Source organism: Arachis hypogaea, chromosome 7, assembly GCF_003086295.3.
Source record: "Arachis hypogaea cultivar Tifrunner chromosome 7, arahy.Tifrunner.gnm2.J5K5, whole genome shotgun sequence".
Classification (NCBI taxonomy): domain Eukaryota; kingdom Viridiplantae; phylum Streptophyta; class Magnoliopsida; order Fabales; family Fabaceae; genus Arachis; species Arachis hypogaea.
Window position 1 is genome coordinate 63104791 of NC_092042.1, and position 16511 is coordinate 63121301.

A 16511-nucleotide genomic window follows, 5' to 3' on the forward strand; every position below is an offset into this window, starting at 1 on the left:
CACTCAGCTTATGTTCGTGCTCCCCTTTAGCCGTCCAACACTTCGTACCATACAGCATAGCCGGTCTTATAGCGGTGCGATAGAATTTACCTTTAAGTTTTAAAGGCACTTTTTTGTCGCATATAAAACCAGATGCACTCCGCCATTTTGACCAACCTGCTTGGATCCTATGATTTACATCATGTTCAATCTCTCCATTATCCTATATGATGCACCCAAGATACTTAAAACTTTTAACTTTTCGTAGGATGTTCTCTCCAATTTTCACCTCTATATTGGAGTTTTCCCTTCTCAGACTGAACTTACATTCCATATATTCCGTCTTGCTACGGCTTAAGCGCAGACCATACACTTCTAGAGCTTCTCTCCATAACTCCAACTTCTTATTTAGGTCTTCCCTTGACTCTCCCATAAGGACGATATCATCGGCAAAAAGCATGCACCATGGCACAGGCTCTTGGATGTGCTCTGTGAGTACTTCCAAGACTAATGTGAAAAGGTATGGACTTAAGGATGATCCCTGGTGTAATCCTATACCAATAGGGAATTCCTCTGTCACACCACCTTGAGTCTTCACACTAGTTGTGGCCCCATCATACATGTCTTTAATTGCCCGAATATATGCGATCCTTACTCTCCTCTTTTCTAAAACCTTCCATAAGACCTCCCTTGGTACCCTATCATACGCTTTTTCCAAATCAATAAACACCATGTGTAGATCCCTTTTATTACTACGATACCTCTCCATCATCCTTCTTAATAGGTATATCGCTTCAATGGTAGATCTGCCTGGCATAAATCCAAATTGGTTCTCTGTTACTTGTGTCTCTTTTCTCAACCTCCGTTCTATCACCCTTTCCCATAACTTCATAGTATGACTCATAAGCTTAATCCCTCTATAGTTTCCGCAACTTTGTATATCCCCCTTATTCTTGTAGATAGGTACCAAGGTGCTCTTTCTCCACTCATCAGACATCTTCTTTGACCTTAAAATCTCATTAAAAAGCTTGGTTAACCAGTTGATGCCTTTTCCTCCAAGACCCTTCCAAACCTCAATCGGAATATTATCAGGTCCTACTGCCCTGCCATTTTTCATCTCCTTTAGAGCCTCTTTTATCTCGAAGTCTCGAATCCTTCGATAGTAGTCAAAGTTTTGATCTTCTTCCCTTGTGCATAATCGACCAAGGCTTGGAAGAGTCTTCTGTCCCTCATTAAATAACTCGTAGAAGTAGCTCTTCCACCTTTCATTAATCTTCTCCTCTTAAGCCAACACCTCTCCATCCTTATCCTTTATGCACTTAACCTGATCCAAATCTCCCGTTCTTCTTTCCCGGCTCTTTGCGATTCTGTATATACATTTTTCTCCTTCTTTCGTGCCCAAAGACTGGTAGAGACCCTCATATGCTCTTGTTCTTGCTTCACTTACAGCCACTTTTGTCTCTTTCTTAGCCGCCTTATATTTTTCCCAGTTATCTGCATTGCGGCATAAAGACAACTCTTTAAAGCATTCCCTTTTTATCTTTATCTTTTCTTGTATACTCGCATTCCACCACCAGGACTCCTTGTCTCTTGGTCCTATTCCTTTAGATTCACCAAAACTTTCTTTTGCTGTTCTTCTAATAACTTCTGCCATCTCCCTCCACATCTCTTCCGCGTTTCCATTCCCATCCCACTTTGCCTCTTCTCCGACCCGTCTTAGGAGGCTTCTTTGTTCCTCACCTTTCATCCGCCACCACCTCGTCCTTGGGTTCTTCGTATGATGTCTTTTCCTCAACTTTTGCTCAACGCGAAAATCCATGACGAGCACCAAACTTTTTACTTGACACATTCACACCACAAGCATTTAATTAGGGATAGAAACTCATTTGAGTTTTTTAGGCCAATTTTGACCCTCCTAACCATTGATGTCCAAAGCCTTGGATCCTTCTTTTCGAATTTTTCTTATCTTTTTTTTCTATTTTTATTTTTCTTTTTTTTTCTTTTGGCTGTTTCTTTTACTTTAAGAATTAATATTTTTTATTTTTCAGAGAACCAATAATACTTCTCTAAATTTACTGTTCTTTAAAAGCGAATACCCTTAATTCCAATATCAATCATGCACAGTTAATTCATACATTCAGAAAATAAATGCAAGGCCACCACATCAAGATAATTGGAATAACTCATGATGTAACTCAAAACTTATGTATCTCACTATTTATTTTTCAAATAAATTTTTCTTTTAAGTTTGATGCGAGATACATAGGATATCTTATAACTAAAACAAAGGAAAGGAATTAACACTAAAAAGGAATGAAATACTAAATGTGATCATGCACTAGAAAAGAAAACAGAAAATAAGATAAAGGAAGGGATAATGAAAATTAACCACCTCAGTTATGGTGGCTACTGATCTTCCATGAAGATGATTCACCTTTCTTTGGTGCTATTAACGATAACATGAACCCAGAGCTTGCTTTACAATACCAAACTTAAAAAGTTTGCTTATCCCCAAGCAAAGAAAAATTGGTCTTCTCTGTTCCCTTATGGGCGTTGAATGCCCAAATTGCTCCTATTCTGGCGTTCCACGCTAGTGATGTATCCTTAATGGGCGTTGAACGCCCATCCTCCCTCCTTGTTTGGCGTTCAACGCCAGGAATGCTCCTTAATGGGCATTGAACTCCCATAGGGGACCAAGGAATGGTTCTTCTCAGCTCCTAAATGGGCGTTGAACGCCCAGCTTTCTCCCTGTCTGGCATTCAATGCCAATAAGGGGATCTCCCCAGGTGTTCTATTTTCCATCTCGAGCATCTCTGTCTCTGTTCTTACTTTTGCACATGATCACAAATGTTAAGAAGCAAGGAAAAACTATGAAAATCAACTAAAATGAAAGCAAATAGAGATAAAAAAAGAAATAAGAACAATAGTACTCTACTCAGGGTTGGGTTTTCTCCCAACAAGTGTTTCTTTTCTGTCATTAGCTTGACAAGAAGATGCTTTACGGAGGTTGATAGGGGCTCAGATCTTCACCCCTCATGGTTAACTTCCTTCATGTGCTCTCATGAATCAGCGCAACATGTTTTAGAGATATGATCCGGTTCACTGTGTGTGGAATGACTGGACTCTTAGTGAAGACAACTCTCATGCCAGGTGAGAGGCCTTCAGTTGGAATTTTCTTATTCCGCTAGCCTTTGAGTACCTTCTTCTTAGAACCTCCTTCCTCAGTAGTTGATGATGGGTGCCCAACACCAAACTTAGGTTTGATGTCAAGGGGCTCTATAAGGCTCTGCACTGAGAGGGAAGGTTGAAATACTAAGTGTTACACAATGGTACCTCCTTTGTTAGAGGGAGACTGAGGGATGAGGATCTTAAACAAGATACAATCTTCCAAGAGCCTCTGTACCATTTCTCCCTTTTCCATATCGATTAAGGCCTTTACAATAGCAAGTAAAGGCCTTTCAAGGATGATAAAGTTGTCTTTGTCCTCCTCAGTGTCTAGTATCATGAAGTCCGCAAGGAGGTAAAGGTCTTCAACCTTCACAAGGATGTCTTCCACCATGCCATATGCCCTTTTTAGGGACTTGTCCACCATCTCCAGTGAGATTTTGGCAGGCTGCACGTCTTGAATTCCCAGCCTCTTCATCATAGAGAAAGGCATGAGGTTGATGCTTAAGCCAAGGTCGCATAATGCCTTCTCAAAGGTGATGGTCCCTATAGTACAGGGAATAAGGAAGCTTCTGGGATCTGGCATCTTCTGAGGTAGTTTTTTTTTGGACTAAGGAACTGCACTCCTTGGTGGTGCACAAAATTGTAATCACACTTGCAATTCTGCACAACTAACCAGCAAGTGCACTGGGTCATCCAAGTAATACCTTACGTGAGTAAGGGTCGATCCCACGGAGATTGTCGGCTTGAAGCAAGCTATGGTTACCTTGTAACTCTTAGTCAGGAGATTATCAATGCAAAGGGTTTTGTTTGCAATAAAATAAAAGAGCATGAAATAGAAGATACTTGTGATTCAATAATGGAGAACAGGTTGGAGTTTTGGAGATGCTCTGTCATCTGAATCTCTGCTTTCCTACTGTCTTCTTCTTCACGCACGCAAAGCTTCTTCCATGGCAACCTGCGTGTAGGGTGTCACCGTTGTCAATGGCTACTTCCCATCCTCTTAGTGAAAATGGTCCATGTGTGCTGTCACCGCACGGCTAATCATCTGTCGATTCTTGATCATGTTGGAATAGAATCCAGTGATCCTTTTGCGTCTGTCACTACGCCCAACACTCGCGAGTTTGAAGCTCGTCACAGTCATCCCTTCCCAGATCCTACTCGGAATACCACAGACAAGGTTTAGACTTTCCGGATCCCAGGAATGGCCGCCGTAATCCTAGCTTATACCACGAAGACTCCGATCTTTCGGAATGGAGGCCAAGAGATAAATATTCAATCTAAGATAGAACAGAGGTGGTTGTCAGGCATGCGTTCATAGGTTGATAATGGTGATGAGTGTCACGGATCATCACATTCATCATGTTTAAGTGCGAATGAATATCTTAGAACGGAAGCAAGCGTGATTGAATAGAAAATAGTGGTAATTGCATTAATCCATTGAGACATAGAAGAGCTCCTCACCCCCAACCATGGGGTTTAGAGACTCATGCCGTAGAAGATACAAAGTCAGATGTAAAATGTCATGAGATACAAAATAAATCTCTAAAAGTACTATTTATAATGAAACTAGCTACTAGGGTTTAGAAAAATAGGTAAATGATGCAAAAATCTACTTCCGGGCCCACTTGGTGTGTGCTTGGGCTGAGCATTGAACTTCACACATGTAGAGGTCTATTCCTGGAGTTAAACGCTAGCTTTTGTCCCAGTTTGGGCATTTTAACTCTAACTTTTATGCCAGCTCTGGCGTTTTGACGCCAGAAAAGGGCAGAGAGCTGGCGTTTTGACGCCAATTTACGTCATCAAAACTCGCTCAAAGTATGGACTATTATATATTGCTGGAAAATCCTGGATGTCTACTTTCTAACGCAATTGGGAGCATGCCGTTTGGAGTTCTGTAGCTCCAGAAAATCTACTTCAAGTGCAGGGAGGTCAAAATCCAACAGCATCTGCAGTCCTTCTTCAGCCTTTGAATCAGATTTTTGCTCAGGTCCCTCAATTTCAGCCAGAAAATACCCGAAATCACAGAAAAACACACAAACTCATAGTAAAGTCTAGAAATATAATTTTTGCATAAAAACTAATAAAAGTATACTAAAAAGTGGCTAGATCCTACTAAAAACTATATGAAAATACCCCCAAAAAGCGTATAAAATATCCGCTCATCACTTGGTCAGCACCACAGTCTCATCTCTCTTTAAAGTCTTCTTTTCGGGGATCATGCTCTTTGGACATGCCATGGAGGGAGGGTTCTTCTCTAACACCTCTGCATAGGAGGAATTGGCTTTCATCTACCTGAGAATTGCCAAGAATCGAGCAATTCGCTCTTCTTTAGATTCCTCTAGCACGTCTGGAAATGGATGTTCTTCAAGCTCCTCTATCTGCATAGGGGCGTGCATAGTGACATTCCCAGTCTCCTCATGAGTCTGATCTCCTTCAGTTCCTCAGTTATAGGCTCCTCCTTGGGTTCAGCCTTAACTTCCACATTGAGGGCCTTGCACTCTTCCATTGGATTTACTTCCATGTTGCTGGGAAGAGTGCTAGAGGGGATCTTTGGGATCCTCTTGCTCAGTTGACCAATCTGTAACTCCAAGTTTTGAATGAAAGACCTAGTTTCTACCATGAAACTATGAGTGGTTTTGGAGAGGTTAGAGACTATAGTAGCCAAGTCAGAGAGACTCTATTTGGGTGTCTCCATCTGCTGCTGAGAGGGTTCGAATGGTTTATTATTGAACATGCTCTGGTTCGTTCCATCCTGATTGTTGCTGAACCCTTGTTGAGGCCTCTGATGTTCTCTCCACCCAAAATTGGGGTGGTTCCTCCATCCCTGATTGAAAGTATTCGAATAGGAATTGTTGTTGGAGTTCTTGGAGGAGTTTTCCATGTAGTTCACCTCCTCCATTGTGTTCCAGGCATTATCACCAACGTCCACTTCATAGGCTGCCTCTGGAGAGTAGGCAGCTAAGCTCTGCACCCCACTCAAGTGCTGAGGGATCATGTTGATCTGCTGGGACATGAGCTTGTTCTGGGCCAAGATGGTGTCCAAAGTGTTTACTTTTAAGAATCCTCTCTTCTGAGCAGCCCCATTATTTACAGGATTTCTCTCAGAAGTGTACATGTATTGGTTGTCTTGCTCCTTAGATCAGGTACTTTTTATTAGTTATTCTCTGATTGTTTTTCTTGTTAAAAAATTTTTGAACTTTTTTTATTTCTTTTTCGAAAAATTTCAACTTTAATCGTCCTTTTTATTTTGTTTGAGTCGTATGTCAACTTTTAAGTTTGGTGTCCTTTTGGTTTTTGTTGATTTTTATTTTCTTGAATTTTTCGAAAACTGTTCTTGGGTTCTTTCCTTTTTGTTCGAAATTTTTGTGTTGTTTTCTTTTATTTGATTTCAAAACTTTTAAGTTTAGTGTCTTTTGGTGTTCTTCTACCCAATTTTTCGAAATTAGTGTTACTTAATTTCAAAATTTTTAGTTTAGTGTGTCTTTAGTGTTTTTCATTTCATTTTGAATTTTAAAATTTTCAAAACCCTTTCTTTCAATTTTTAAAATTTTAATTTAATCTTTATCTTATCTTTATTCATATTCGAATTTTAAGTCTGGTGTCCCTTTAGTTTCTTTTCTTTTTGAATTTCAAAAAAAAATCTTATTAAATTTCAAAAAAACTTTTAAGATAATTCTTGAATCTTTATATTAATTTTAATTTCAAAATTTTAAAGTTTGGTGTTTCTTGTTAGTGATTTTTAGATTTTCAAATCATATCTTATCTTTTTTTTTATTCTTGATCTTTATCTTGTTTATCTTTTGATTTTCAATTCTCACTTTAGTTATCTTATTTTTAATTTCAAAATTTTAAGTTTAATATTTTCTCTTTATTTTCTTTTAAAATTTTAAAGTCTGGTGTCCCGTTAGTAATCTTTTTATTTAAATTTAATTTTCTTGCTTATCTTTTCCTCTTTGATCTTTATCTTATCTTTTTGGTTTAATTACTCTGCAGGTCCCTATAGTTTCACCGAATTTTCAATTAGGTCCCTATACTTTTTTTCTTTTCAATTGGGTCCCTATACGTTAATTTTTTTTTCAATTTAGTCCTTGTTAACGTTAAACGTTAAAAAAATGTTAGTGAATTGTGAAATTACTTTTATACCCCTAGGGACTTAATTGAAAAGAAAAAAAATATAGAGACCTAATTGAAAATTTAGAGAAATTATAAATATTCAATGAAAGATATTCCTATAATCCCTATTTAATAATTCTACGACATAAAAAATATTTCTATAATCCCTTTTATTTTATCACTATCATTTTTTTTCTTATTTATATACAAATTGTACTAAAAATACCGTCTCTTTATTTTTTTTTTACTTTCAAAATACCTTATCTTAAGAATATACAAAAAAATAATAGATAAAATGAAACAGAAAAATAGTAGTAATAAGTACAATATAAAATTCAATTTTCATCACTCAAGTATTTATTATGACTAACATAATGAAAGAACTTACATATGGCATATGGTAACAAGAATCATTGATAGAATAATAACTAAAATTATTTACAAAAATTGAGTTCTATATAGTTCCTCACACAAGAGAACCAATTTAGCTCACAAAAACTCAAAAACAACTATATTGAAGAAATGAATTTTCCTTATGGTAACAAGAACTATCAAAAAGAAATCCCTAAAGGCTGCTTACTCTAGCATAAACAGATATTCCATCTCCCTTAGATATGATCTTTGCCATTGCAACTGATGCCAAGTGACGCACAGGCCGTCGAACACCAAAAGTGAACATGGAATACAATGCATCCTCACACCGTCTTTGCCACAACAAAATATTTTCCTAGAAGACATGATAAATTGTAACATCAAAAAACACACCAAGATTTTTAATGAAAACTTAAATCAACAACAATATAAAAAAAATTCAAAAATCAATTCAAAAAATAGGTATTCAACTAATGCCATATTTCTAAAAAATTGACATAGGCACAAATATGGTAAAAGCAATATGCTAACCTTGTAGGGAACAGAACCAAATATCAAATTACAACTCCAAAACACCACAAAGGAAATAAATAAATATTCCAGTTCCTAGGTTCTGATCGAATTGACTTAAAGCATCTTAAGAATGAATCTTAGCATAAAACTCAATATATGAGCAAATGACCAGAATTTACTGCTAAACATATTAAACTTCATCTCGCATGAACAATATTGAAGCATTACCCTTTTATTTTTTGCATCTTATATTCAATTAGAATTTACATCCAAATGGTCACTACTGCAGAACCCACCTCCACTAAGCAAAGCATCCAATACCTAGTCATCCAAGATGCTTGTGATAAGACAAGTATATTTGCATATAATGTTAGCTTGTAGGTCATTTATTGAAGGAGTTTGCCATAATTGAAGGCCTAGATATAAAAGCAAACCAGAGATTATACCTCAGTAGTGATAATCCAATTGAAGATGTTCAAGGTATTAAAGCAGTGAGAGAGTAAACCAACACAGCCCTACCTATAGTCCCCCAAGTCCCTGCATCCAACCTAGTCCTGGGCTCTATCTAAACCAACACAACCCTACCTACATCCATGGTGTTTGCACCCTCAGACACCACTCCCAGAGCTGGGTTTCCGAGAATCGCAATCTGTCTCAAGAAATAAAAACAATATAGTAATTGAATTGAGAGAATCATCAGGGTGAGAAACATTTTTGCTTCGAAACACTAGGTACTCAATGTGAATATAACAGAACCACAATGCCTACAATTAATACAGTTACACGGCATAAAAAAAATTTGAGGAAGCCATGCTTTAGTGCTCTTATACACATTTGTAACTAGTCTAAAACCTTTCCCATGAATTACGCAATTACAGTGAATAGATTATCAATGCCAAAAAATAAAACACAACTATGAAGACATGAATGACTTGATACCAAACAAATAGCAGCACAAAATTCAAAATCTTATACATTTAACAACCAAAACGAAATAAAAATGAAGAAACTAACTCACCTGTTCTGGCAGATCGAGTGTGCAGGCAGCAAGGCGAGGCAAGGTGCGGCGAGATAAGGTGAAGTGCGCCGAGTGGCGGACAGGGCTTCGACAGATCAATCAGTGCAGATCCTCAGAGACCGACGGACCGACGGAAGCTATGGATGAAGACGACGGATCGACATCTATGGATAAAGATGATAGACCGACGGAGGAGAACGCACCACACACGATTTTCAGGGAGCGAATTGGGAGCTGGCTGGGATTTTTTTTCCTTTGGGACAAAATGGCAAGGGGGTTTTGGGTATTTTGAAAAATAGAGATATCTCCAGTTAGTTACCTAATCTAAACAGAAGAATATTCGTTTTTTAAATAGAATATTCTGTTATCTTAGACGGTATTCTCACGGCAGGGACTTAATTGAAAAAAAATTAACGTATAGGGACCCAATTGAAAAGAAAAAAGTATAGGGATCTAATTCAAAATTCGGTAAAACTATAGGGACCTGCAGAGTAATTAAACCTATCTTTTTCTTTGATTTTAAAATTTTGTTATCTTATCTTTTTTTAAATTCAAATTTTAAAAGTTTTGTATTTTGTTAGCTTTTCTCTTTTTCAATTTTGAATTTCAAAATCTCTCTTTGACTTTCTTTTGCCGATTTTCAAAACTTTTCAAAATCAAATTTCCTATCTTAATTTTCAAATCTTATCTTATCTTGTCTTGACTTTTTCTTTCTAATTTTGAAATTCAAAATCTTTATTTGAACTTTTCCTTTTTAATTTTTGAAAAATAATTTAAGAACCAAATCTTCTATCTTTATTTTCAAATCTTTTTAATTAATTGTTTGCTTTATCTTGTTTAAATTTTTAAGTTTGGTGTTTCTTTAGTCTTTCTTTCAAATTTGAATTTTAAAATCTTTGTTTGAATTTTTCCTTCTAATTTTCTTGATTTTCAAATTTGTTATCTTATCTTATTTTCATTTAAATTCAAATTTTAAAGTTTGGAGTTTCTTTAGTGTTTTCTCTTTCTTTTTGAATTTCAAAAATTTTTAAACCCTTTTCTTTCTAAAATTTATTTAAATTTTTTGAAATTTCTAGTTATTTTCTATTTCCTATTTTTTTTATTTTTTATTTTTTATTAAAAAATATCTAATTCTTATTTCTTCTGGATATCTCAGTGGGAGCTCTCTATACTTTGACATAAAGACTCCCACTTTTCTTTGCCTCTTGCTTATACAGAAACACTAAAATTACTATGGATCTAATTGGGAATGCACAACCCAGAAGAACTTTGGGATCTTATACAGCTCCCACTCTTGACTTCTATGGAAGGAGCATTTATGTGCCTCCTATCAAAGTAGACAATTTTGGGCTTAACCCACAATTGATCACTCTAGTGCAGCAGAACTGCCAGTTCCATGGACTCCCACAGGAAGAACCCAATGAGTTCCTCACTAATTTCCTGCAGATCTGTGACACTATGAGAACCAAAAGAGTAGACCTTGACATCTACAGGTTGCTACTCTTTTTGTTTGCTGTGAAAGATCAAGCAAAGAAATGGTTGGATGCTCAACCTAGAGAAAGCTTGAACACATGAGGTAAAGTAGTAGACGAGTTTCTGAATAAATATTTTCCACCAAGGAAGCTGACTAAATTGAGGATAGACATTTAGACCTTTAAGCAAGGAGAGAGCGAGTCCCTCTATGATGCTTGGGAGAGGTACAAGCTAATGCTCAAAGGATGCCCCATTGAAATATTTTCAGATTGGGTCAAGCTGGATATCTTCTATTACGGACTCTTTGACATAGCTAGGATGTCCCTGGATAATTCTACCGGTGGCTCTTTACACATGAAGAAGATAACTGAAGAAGCTGATGAACTCATTGATGTGGTGGCCTTGCATTTATTTCCTGAATGTATGAATTAACTGTGCATGATTGATATTGGAGTTGAAGGTATTGGCTCTTGAAGAATAGTGAATTTAGAAAAGTATTATTGGTTCTTTGAAAAATAAAAAATATTGATTCTTGAAGCAAAATAAACAGCAAAAAGAAGAAAAAAAGAAAAATAATATTAAAAAAATAGAAAAATTTGAAAAGTAAGGATCCAAGGCTTTGAACATCAATAGTTAGGAGGGTCAAAATTGGCCTAAAAATGTTCAAATGAGCTGCTATCCCTAAATAAATACTTGTGGTGTGACGGTGTCAAGAAAATCTTGAGAAAGAGCATTTAAAGTCGTGATCCAATGCTAAAAGAGAATGCTTAAGAACTCTGAGCACCATTGTCTAGAAATTTAAGCAAAGTTAAATTCAAATCCCAAGGGTTCCCCTAGTTAAGTGCTTGTGTCATTTATGTATCCGGTGGTAATACTTGAAAACAAAACGCTTAGAGTGACGGCTAGGCTACAAAAGGTGCAAAGCACCAAAAGAAAAACCTGTGTTCAAGAATCAAGAAAAGCTAAAAGAAGAGAATCAGTAATATCATCCAGATTCTAGTTCCAAGGGATGTCAATATCTCTGAGCTTCGAAGAAAAGTAAGATGCCAAAGCTGTTTAGAAATAAAAAGCTAATAGCCCCATTCAATATTTAGAACTGAGCTTCATTCACAACTCTAAGACCTAATGTATTCTTCTTTTCTAATTAGTCCTATCTTGTTTTTGGTTGCTTGAGGACAAGCAATAGTTTAAGTTTGGTGTTATAATGAGTGGGTATTTTATACCCTTTTTAGTACCATTTTCTTAGTGTTTTTAAGCATATTTTATCAAGTTTTAGTATGTTTTAGTGCAAAATTCACCTTTTGGATGCTACTTTGAGTTTTTGTTTTTTCTTATGATTTTAGGTGATTTTTGGGTGAAATTGGCAAGTTTTAGTAAAGTCTGATTCAAAGGTAAAGAAAGGATAGCAGATGTTGTCAAGTCCTGACCTCCGTGCATTTGAATAAGCATTTCTTGAGCTACAAATGTCTAATTGATGTGTTCTCAACAATGTTGTAAAGATAACTTCTAGAGCTTTCCTGAAATATATAATAGCTTATACTTCTCTTCCAGATCACTGCCCATAGCTGGCGTTGAATGCCCACATCTGGAGTTCAATGCCCCAAAGGGAGCAAGCTCAGCGTTGAGCTCCCAAAACTGGCATTCAACACCCAAGAAGGATCAAGCCCAACGTTGAACGCCCAAAGCTGGTGTTCAACGCCACCAAGGGAGCAAGGAAACACCGCGCTCACCCCTTAATGGGCGTTCAACGCCCAGAAGCCCAAGTTGAATATGTAAGAAGCGAAATAACTGCTCTAATAAAATAATAATTTAATTACTCGAAATCATTTCAAAAATATAAAAATGTTCTTTTTAAAACATAAAGGTGAAATTTTATTTCAATGAATTTTTCAGAGTTGGAAAATGTATCTTTTGCGAAAGATTTTTGTAAAAATGTGTGCCGATACTTAAGTCGACAGTACCGGCTCTAGACAGTCTAGTACCGTGTTTTGAAAAAAAATAAGATTTTGAAAATTGATTCATTATTTTGAAAGGATAAAAAATAATTTAAAATTGAAAACCGGGAGCTAATCTTAAAGGTTTTGGCCCAAAGTGGGCCAAACGGGCTAAAACTGCTAACAGGTTGGACCGGTCCTAAACTGGGCCCAAGGTACAACATATAAATACCCATTTAATGAGCTTTAAGCTCATTTTGATATATATATATATATATATATATATATAGAGAGAGAGAGAGAGAGAGAGCTCGGATAGGTGATGGTAAGGAGTGAAACCCCATTGTCACTATTCATCATCATCTTCCGGGAGCCATAACTTGAGTTACGGAGCTTCGATTGACAAGCCGTTTGTGGCCACACATAGCTCTCGTCAAGCTCTTCATTTCTTTTTAAGTTTTACTGGTAAGAACTCGCATCTCATGCTCCATTCTTTTGCCCTAAGTAATTTTGCATTTTTACGTTTGAGTTTTGAGTAGATTTTGTGGTTTTGGTTGTTTAGGGGTGATCTAGCATTAGAATATTGTTGGGTTTTGCCCCTAATGCCTTTGGATAAGGTAAGGTTTCACAAGACCCTTGTGTTTAGTTATTTTTGTGAACCCTAGGTTTGATGTGATATGTTACATGATGTTAGATTGAGTTTTGGTGTTTGTTGGAGTTGGTTTGAGGCTTTGGATCGAGTTTGGCCAAGGTATGGTTTTGGTTTTCTTTATGTAATATGTAATGTTTCTGAAAACTTAGGCTAGTTGACCTTAAGATAGGTTTGAATGATGTGATTGTATGATTAATTGTATATAAATGTTATGCTTGATGATAGTTTGGATGGAGGTTGAATAACTTTGGATGTGATGACATATATGTTGTTAGATGATGATTATTGATGAGTTATGTTGGTGGATGTTAATGATGATTTTGATTGTTGGTTATTGTGGCTCATGTTGAAAGTAAATGAGTAAGGAGGTTTGATGAGTTGAATGGATTGGTGAAAATTGTGAATAATGATCATGAGTGTTGATTAATGATTGAATTGGAAATTATGAATTTGTAGTGATTTATGGTGTAATGGTTGAGTGGATTAGGTGTGGATTTAATGGAAATGATATGAAATGGTAAGTTTTTGTGTGCGGTGGTGTTTTATGATAGTTGAGTAGGCTTTGAGTTGGTTTTAAATTGAGAGTTTTGGTAACTTTGGAAGATCATATCTTGAACTACAATTTTTGAAATGCGTTGAATTTTATATCAATTAAAAGATAATTCAAAGAGCTTTTAAACGGTATAGATTTTGTAGAAATCAAAATTTTGTAGAAAGAGATATGATCGTTAGAAAATGATTTAATTTTAAAAAGTTTGGAATTGAAATTTGAATTTTTATTTTAAAATTTTTGAAAATAAAGGTTAAATAAAAATAGAAAAAATACTTTTTTTATTTTTGAATTTAATGATGAAAGAGAAAAATAAGTAAAAAACACAAGACTTAAAATTTTTAGATCTAGCACCCCAAGTTTTAAAAAATTTAAGGGAAAAACACCAAGGGACACCAAACTTAAAAATTTTAAGATCAAAACACAAATAACACATAAGAACACTTTGAAGACTAACAAGAAAACAAAGAACAAGACTAAAGAAATTTAAAGAACACAAGAACATGTAAAGGACACCAAGCTTAAAATTTTTGAAAACCAAACAAAAATTTTTTGAAAAATATAAAGAAAAAAAAGAAGACACCAAACTTAAAGAAATAAAACAAGATTCAAACAAAAATCCACTTCTGGGGCCCACTTGGTGAGTGTTTGGGCTGAGTTTTGATGAGATCCACGTGCTATGAGGCTCCTAGGGCATTGAACGCTGGCAAGAGGGTCCTCTCTGGGTGTTTGGACACTGGGCTCTGCTCTTTAGGCACTGGATGCTTGGAAGGGGGTTGGAAGCTAGCGTTTGATGCTAGTTTTGGGCCTTTTAATCTGAAGCAAAGTATTAACTATTATAAATTGCTGGAAAGCTCTGGAAGGCAGCTTTTCATAGCTATTGCGAATGCTCCATTTGGACTTCTGTAGCTCCAAAAAAGCTCTTCCGAGTGCAAGGAGGTCAGATCCGGACGGGATCTGCAGTGCTTTCTCTGTCTCTGAATCAGACTTTTGCTCCAACTCCTCAATTTTAGCCAGAAAATATTTGAAATTGTACAAAAACACAAAAACTCATAGTAGAATCCAAAAATGTGAATTTAATACTAAAACCTATAAAAACTTAATAAAAACTAAACAAAACATACTGTCACTTGTGTCGGTTCTCACTTGTGTTGGAATAGGATCTCTCTATCCTTTTGCACACTGTCACTGCGCTCAACATTCGTGAGTTTGAAACTCGTCACAGTCATCCCTTCCCAGATCCTACTCGGAATACCACAGACAAGGTTTAGACTTTCCGGATCTCAGGAATGCTGCCAATTGGTTCTAGCCTATACCACGAAGGTTCTAACCTCACGGACTCGGTCCGTGGATCAGAGAACAAAGAGACTATACTCCGGCTGTCGTCCAATGACTACGTTGAACATCATGTAGACCGCTTGTGGTTGTCAGGCACGCGGATCTTGGCTAAGCGAGTAACGAAGATAGTGGGTGATTGTCACGGGTCACCCCTTCATTCTGACCTAACTGAATTAAGTACGAGAGTATATCTTGGAGAAGAAATAAGCGTGAATTGAAAGAGAAACAATAGTACTTGCATTAATTCATGAAGAACAGCAGAGCTCCGCACCTTAATCTATGAGGTGTAGAAATTCCACCGTTGGAAAATACATAAGAGAAAATAGCCAAGGCATGGCCGTGAGGCCAACCAAGCATGAAATTCATCAAAAAGGGTCAAAAAGGTCCAAATACAATAGAAAAAAGTGCTATTTATACTAAACTAGTTACTAAGGATTATAGAAAATAGGTAACTAAGTGCAGATAGTGCAGAAATCCACTTCTGGGGCCCACTTGGTGTGTGTTTGGGCTGAGCATTGAGCTTTACACATGCATAGGTCTTTTTTGGAGTTAAACGCCAGCTTGGATGTTAGTTTGGGCGTTTAATTTCAGTTCTGGTGCCAGTTTTGGTGTTTTACGCCAGAAAAGGGTCTTTGGCTGGTGTTTGAACACCAGTTTAGGCCATCAAATCTCGAGAAAAGTATAGACTATTAAACATTTCCGGAAAGCCCAAGATGTTAGCTTTTCAGCCCAATTGAGAGCGCGCCAATTGGACTTCTGTAGCTCCAGAAAAACGCGTTTGAGTGCAGGGAGGTCAGAATCCAACAGCATCTGTAGTCCTTTCTCAGCCTCTGAATCAGATTTTTGCTCAGGTCCCTTAATTTCAGCCAGAAAATACCTAAAATTATAGAAAAACAGACAAACTCATAGTAAAGTCCAAAAATGTGATTTTTGCATAAAAACTAATAAAAATCTAATAAAAAGTAACTAAAACATACTAAAAACTATGTAAAAATAATGCCAAAAAGCGTATAAATTATCCATTCATCACAACACCAAACCTAAATTGTTGCTTGTCCCCAAGCGACTAAAAAAAATAGGATAAAAAGAAGAGAAAATACAATAAATTTCAAAATATCAATAAAGCTTAGTGGTGCACGAAATTGTAAATCACACTTTTCACAACTCGTACCACTAACCAGCAAGTGCACTGGGTCATCCAAGTAATACCTTACGTGAGTAAGGGTCGAATCCCACGGAGATTGTTGGCTTGAATCAAGCTATGGTTATCTTGTAATTCTTAGTCAGGATAATAATAACTCTCAGTTTTGATCGGTTGTAAATAAAAAAGCATGAATTAAATAATACTTGCTATGCAGTAATGGAGAATATGTTGGAGTTTTGGAGATGCTTTGTCTTCTA